A 7,500-nucleotide genomic window follows, 5' to 3' on the forward strand; every position below is an offset into this window, starting at 1 on the left:
GTATATATACATTATACATATATATATATACATATATACATATACATATGAACACACAGACATATACATATATATACATATACATATATACATATAATGTACATGTTGTATATATATATATATATATATATATATATATATATATATATATATATATATATATATAGTAAAAGGTATGTATCTTCACAGTACAAGAGATGCATTTGACCGATTTCGATAATATACATACATCAAAGGAATTACAGAGTATATATATCAGATATGAGCTAACGAAGCACCTGACGGCTTTGATCTCCCACTCGTTGTCCGTATAATTGCTGCCGCGACCTTGGACAGTTTGAATCTGCCCGATGCTGCGTTGACATTATTCCCGGATGCGATGTATGCAAATATGCACACACACACACACACACATCTGTGTATAAGTGTATATATGTATATATATATGTACATATATATATATGCATATATATATATATATATATATATATATATATATATATATATAGTTGTACATATATATGTATATATATATATATGTATATATATGTGTATATATATGTATATATATATAGTTGTACATATATATGTATATATATACATATATATATATATATATATATATATATATATATATATATATATTTACATACACACTCACACACACACTCGTTCTGTTACATTATCTCAATGCCTTCAGTTCGTCCACTCCTCATTTCTCAGAAAATGTCTCAGGCAGACGACAGCTTGCCGCCTCCCCCATCCATTGTTATCTCCGCACAATTCTTCGCCCGTCTTCTTTGCATAACAAAGGGCGATAGTTTGGATCCCCCAAAACTATTCATATAAGCAAAATAAGCAATTTGAAATAAGAGATACTAAATAAGCAATGAAACTGTACATTTGAAATATGTTTTTAGTGTAAACCTTAAAATTCCTCTTGAATAATGTATTCACTCTGACCAAGCCACTCGACGCTACAGCTTTAGCTTCGTATGCATTCCCTCCCACTCACCGCGGCGGCATTATGCAGAGCCGAGGACGTGGCGACCCACACCGGAAGGTCCGTCTCCACCAGCTCCTCCAGGCTGTTGAAGGCCACGCTGACCCTGGGCAAGATGAGCATGGCCTTGAGGTTGGAGCGGTACACGGAGGCCAGGATGAGGCAGCCGAAAAGCCACAGGCCTGACACGAGCCTGATGGAGTCCCCGCGCAGGACTTTTGGGGCAGCTGTGCCGGGAAGGACAGTCGTCAGTATACGGATATTGATACTACAGTAAAAAAAAAAAAAAAAAAAAAAAAAAACAGAAGCATTCTACCTATACAACTAGATGCATTTAGCAGATATTGCACATGAAAATGCTGCTAGTGATTCGCGTTTAGTCCTTAAGATCTGAAAAGAGAAAGTAACTCACACTGCGCCAACAACGTGCAGACGGTCCACATCACAGAGTCTTTCGTGACACGGAGCAGCTCCTTCCGCTGAAAGTCCTCGGCGTCAGAAGGAACCGGACTTTCCTTCATTCCAAATGACCTAGAAGGTTAGACGGTTATAGGCAAGTCTCACCAGTCTTACCGTTTGCTATACACCCTGATTGATTTATTCATGATGTTCGCTGCTTGCGTAACAAGGTATTAGGAGGCAAGGTCTGACATGTTACAGGTGCCAGATCGATACTTATCCTTACCGTATCAGGCAATTGTATCCAAAATGGACGAGGCTAATGGCCATCATTGTTACAAACATCATTGCCAGTATCCCCATCCACATCTGTGAAAAAGGATGGCCGGATTAGAACAAACATGTTACTAACAGAGATATGTAGGTTATACCTCTAAAATATGTATAAATCATCAGATCTTAAACGCATCTATATATCCATCCATCTGTCTACCCGCCTCATCACCCTCCCTCCCTCCCTTCCCCCCACACGAAGGCAAAGCAACTAACCCTCAGATCAAACGGCCTGAGGAAACCTTCGACGTGGGACCCGACGACCGGCCTCAGATACGCCGCAGAAGACTCGTCCAGGTAAAGGTACTCGCTCACGTCGACGGCCCGGAAGCGGTCGTAGGTCATGACGAGCCCCAAGCCAGACATGTCCAGTTCCTAAGGGAGAGCGATTAGGTGGCGGCGTTAGGTGATCAGGGGGTGATGGGGAGTGAGGGGGTGATATGAGGTGATCAGGGGATGATGAAATGATAAAGGGGTGCTAAGGAGATGAAGTGATAAGATGGTAAGGTAACGAACAGGCGATAATACGAAAAGGTGATAAAAAAAAAGACAGGATAAAGCACCGTAATTTTGACATCATTAAAAATGTAAATATAATTATCCTCCTCTTCGTTCTCGATAGATTACTCGATAATGAAGATCAACTTACGTGACGGTGGACGAGACCCATCAATCCGCTCCAGGAACCGTTGGGAAACTGCACTCCCCCGAGCATGTCATACTTGGCTACGAAGTTGTAGCTGAAAGGAAGACAGAGAGGAAGAGAGGGGGAGGGAGGGAGCGGATGAGAAGAAGGAAGGAGGGGGAGAGAGGAGGGAAAGAGGGATGGAGGGATGGAGGGAGGAAAGAGAGAAAGAAAGAGAAAGAGAAAGATATATATATATATATATATATATATATATATATAGAGAGAGAGAGAGAGAGAGAGAGAGAGAGAGAGAGAGAGAGAGAGAGAGAGAGAGAGAGAGAGAGAGAGAGAGAGAGAGAGAGAGAGAGAGAGAGAGAGAGAGATAAAGAGAGAGAGTGAGAGAGGGAGGGAGAAGGAGAGAGAGGAAGAGAGAGAGAGAGAGAAAGAGAAAGAGAAAGAGAGAGAGAGAGAAAGAGAGAGAGGGGGGGAGGGAGAAAGAGAGAGAGGAAGAGAGATAGATAGATAGATAGATAGATAGATAGATAGAGAGAGAGAGGAAGAGAGATAGATAGATAGATAGATAGAGAGAGAGAGGAAGAGAGATAGATAGATAGATAGATAGATAGATAGATAGATAGAGAGAGAGAGAGAGAGAGAGAGAGAGAGAGAGAGAGAGAGAGAGGGAGGGAGGGAGGGAGAAACAGAGAGAGAGAGGGGGGGAGGGAGGGAGGGAGAGAGAGAGAGCTCTATCTTTTTTATTACTGCTACTATTATTATTATAATTTTATTGTTATTATTAATATTATTATCCTTATAATTATTTGTATTACTGTTACTGTCATTATGATTAACATTATCATTGTCATTATCACTATTATTATTATTATTATTATCATTATCATTATTATCATTATTACCATAATAATTATTATTATCATTATCATTATTATTATTTGTTTATCATTCTTCTTATTATTATTAGTAGTAGTAGTAGTAGCATTATTATCATTATTATTATACATCAGAATAAAACAATCTAAACATCACAGGCAAAGAATGACATTATCTTGGTCTCCGGGAAACATACCAGTATCTCAAGTGGCCAAATATAGTGTCCAACAATTCCACCATAGTTCCATCCACAACAGGGTCTTCCACAGGGCCCGTGAGGAGGATCTGTGGCATAAACTGGTGGCATATGGTGATGTATGGTGTTAGTTATGGTGAGAGGTGAGTTATTTTTGATTGGGATGGGGTGCTACATGTTCTGTTTCTACAATATAGTTTTTTGTTATCGGTAGAAAAAAACTCACAATGCACAAATAGTCCAGAAGATGGGGTCCAGGAGAATTTCGAAACTGTTGTCTTGTTTTTAATAAATCATTTTATTGTTGTCGTTATCATTACTTTTACTGATCATTGCTATTGATCATGAAGTTAGTTTTAAAATGTTTCTTAAGGTTAACAAGTAGTGATATCAGTTCATCATAAAATGTTCAGTTTATTATCTATTGTAGTAAATTACTTTGGTGTTCATCTGGCTTTGATAAGATTGCTTTCAATCAAAAAAAAAAAAAAAAAAAAAAAAAAAAATCCCTGCCATAATATTTAACACAGTAGATTCGACATCGGATATCTATATAAATAGAATCAATCTTCCCTTGGTTACACACACACACATACCGTCAAATAATATGGATACCGCAACTTAATGCACTGCAGTACCCACAAATAATCATCTCTCCCATATCAATAAATTGGAATCTCTCCACATAGTGCCCTTGCCCTTAATTACTGGCACCATCACACTATTCATAACTAGTAATAGCTGAATCTGAAAAAGATAGCAGGCACTGAACGGGGCCATGGAAGTTATCATATATTAGTCGAGGACCACAGAATGAAAGTGGTTGGGAATCACTAGAGGGCACCCATTCAAAAATCACTATATATGCAATCGTCATTAATTTCGACAGTCGAATGTATGTTTCATGAATAATTAGCAATTCTGTTTATTTTTTCACGATTTTCTTTAGGCATGAAAACATCACGAGAGAGCGAGAGAGAGAAAGGGAAGGAACGTAAGTGAGAGAGAGAGAGAGAGATAGAGAGAGAGAGAGAGAGAGAGAGAGAGAGAGAGAGAGAGAGAGAGAGAGCGAGAGAGAGAGAGAGAGAGAGAGAGAGAGAGAGAGAGAGAGAGAGAGAGAGAGAGAGAGAGAGAGAGAGAGAGAGAGAGAGAGGGAGGGAGAGAGGGGGGTGGGGAGACGACCAGGCAGGCAGAGATAGAAGGATAGATAGATAGACAGACAAAAAGACAGACATACATTTCCCTCAGTCACATAACGTTCAGCAATATTCTGATGTATTTACTTGCATAACATTATCTCAATGATTCGTATTATGTTCGTTAATTCAAAAAAGTGTGTGCAGAAGGAGTATAAAAAAAAAGACAGTTCGAGGGATTGTTCATTTTAAGTTGTTTATTGAGTTAAACAAATTACACTATTGTCCGGTTATTTAATGAAAAAGTAATTCATTTGGTGTTGAAAAGACCTTTTTTTTTTTTTTTTTTTTTTTTTTTTTTTTAAACTCAGCGATCTTCCAAAGCTCGGATTTCTATTTCACTGGAAATGGGACAAAATTAGTTTTAATAATAACTCACTCTTTCCCGTCTACTTTTAGCACATCGAGAACTCAGATGCAGGATACAGTTCAGTAAAGTTTTGTAAAGTGTAATTGGTTTAACCCGTTTAGCGAAAACCCACAGAAGTCTCTTTTAAAGTCGACCATCTCACGGTTTAAAAGGTTTTATGACCTTTCGCCTCCCCCCTTCCCCCCCCTTCTCGTGGCTAGTTTTTTTATAGTTCATAACGGGAAATTTCCTTCTTCCTATGTCTATTTACGATTCTTAAGAATATTAAATGCTAAGGAGCAAGTACCCATCCCCCAACACCCCCACCCTCACGCACACACATAATTCTCTATCGCCCTAAGGAACATTTTTATTCGTATTTTCTTTCTTTACTCTGAACATATCTAATCGAGGTATTTAGCTTCGTTGGAAACAGCCTATTTCACTCTTAGATTTTGGGACATTCTTTTCGGTGTGCGTATTTATTTTCCTCTTCTTTTTCTTTCTTTCTTACTTTCTTCCTTTTGTTTGGTGTACGTTTAATCTCGTAAATGGCCCAGGGGAGTTTTAAATATCGAAAAAAATCTGCGAAGTAATTAAGACCTTTCCCAAATTTCGTTAATTCCCGCATTCTTGCATTTCTGGGGTCTGTATCTATATCAACAAACATAACAACAGAAGCAGTAATGTTAATAATGATTATGGTCATCAGCGATAATGATATTAATGACGATATGGCGCTGATGGTAACAATTATGTTAACGAAGTGACAAAGGCGTTGGTTATTATTAAAATAATTATCTGAGGATGAAACAGCTGTGTAGGAGGAGAAGAGATAATTGAATTATATTGTTTTACATTATTAGAGATAGATAGATAGATAGAGAAGGGGGGAGAGAGAGAGAGAGAGAGAGAGAGAGAGAGAGAGAGAGAGAGAGAGAGAGAGAGAGAGAGAGAGAGAGAGAGAGAGAGAGAGAGAGAGGGAGGGAGAAAGAGAGAAAGGAAGAGAGAGAGAGAGAGAGAGAGAGAGAGAGAGAGAGAGAGAGAGAGAGAGAGAGAGATAGAGATAGAGAGAGAGAGAAAGATAAAGATAGAGAGATAATAAAAGGACTATTACGATTCGCCATCACCTTTTGTATTCTGATCAGCTGACATTTAATGTTTACACACTTTTTTTTCTCTCTTAAACCTTTTTCTTTATCTATTTGTCATTCACTTCCATATTTGTGTTTGAAAAGAGGCAAGACGTATCATGAAATTGAACGAATCAGAGGTACAGTGCGTAGAGACCCATGTGGTTAATGTGATGCTGATATGAACACTGTGAGTAATATCAAATAATTCTATTGGTTAGGACCTAAGTAATTAATTAGAAAGAGGATGCAACATAATGTAATTGCTGTAGCGCCGAGGGAACTAATGAACGGATGGACAGATGGGTAGAAAGATAGTGAAGAGATAGATATAGAGGCAGATAAACAGCAAGACAGGTAGTTAGATAGATAGAGAAAGAAAATGAGAGAGAATAAGAGAGAGAGAGAGAGAGAGAGAGAGAGAGAGAGAGAGAGAGAGAGAGAGAGAGAGAGAGAGAGAGAGAGAGAGAGAGAGAGAGAGAGAGAGAGAGAGAAAGAAAGAGAGAGAGAGAGAGAGAATGAGATAGATAGATAGATAGATAGATAGAGAGAGAGAGAGAGAGAGAGAGATGCAATGCAATATCTTCGCGACTCATTAGCTTTCTCATAGTGTATTAATTAAGGAAGCGGAAAAAAACGCAATGGTTATGGATTTTTAACAACTACCGACAAAATGACGAGGCAGGAAATTGTAAATGAGAAATTGGACTTTCAAAAGAGTGTTTGTTTCGTTAGAAGATACTTAGTTTATACAATGGCTCGTGATTTCGAAATTGACCTTAAAGTTTAACGCATGGAAATGGATGATAATTTCAAGATATGTTTACCTGTACTTTATTTGGCTTTTATATGAAGTATAAGCGATCCGATATTATGAGGAATAAAGCAACCAATTGAGTTGATAAAGGACAATAAAAAATGAGAAGTTCTCTGCTGATACAAAGGGAGACAATGAAAATTATGAAGAGAGGAAAGACAAAACGAAAAAGAGAGAAAAAATAAAATAAAAAAAATAAAAATAAACCGATACAAACAAGCTAAAAAAATAACAACCCAAAATCTCATCTCCGACTTTAAGGCAACCGTTCGTTTTCATTTTTTGAACATCAACGGCAGAACAGAACGAAAAGGGACCGAACGCTCTAGGCAACCGATTCGATTAAAGAAAAAGAAAAGAATTGAACAAGTTTGAAACTCACCACGCCAACTCCAACTTTCAGACAGTCGCGAGTCATGTTCAAACTCATGTCTTGAACATTAGCCGCAACGAGGAGAAGCGAGGGAGTTCACTGCAACTGTTCACCGATTTAGGTTCTGTGCGCGGATTGCCGTTCGATCACGCGGCTATATAGGCAGATGTTCATAAAAAGCG

At 38.3% G+C, this 7,500-nt stretch overlaps 1 pseudogene; it reads left to right on the plus strand.

The window, feature by feature from the left end:
• The window catches only part of LOC125031374, a 23,617-nt pseudogene that overhangs the window by 1,688 nt on the left and 14,429 nt on the right, over positions 1-7,500 (plus strand).

The sequence above is a fragment of the Penaeus chinensis genome, chromosome 1 (genome assembly GCF_019202785.1).
Source record: "Penaeus chinensis breed Huanghai No. 1 chromosome 1, ASM1920278v2, whole genome shotgun sequence".
Classification (NCBI taxonomy): domain Eukaryota; kingdom Metazoa; phylum Arthropoda; class Malacostraca; order Decapoda; family Penaeidae; genus Penaeus; species Penaeus chinensis.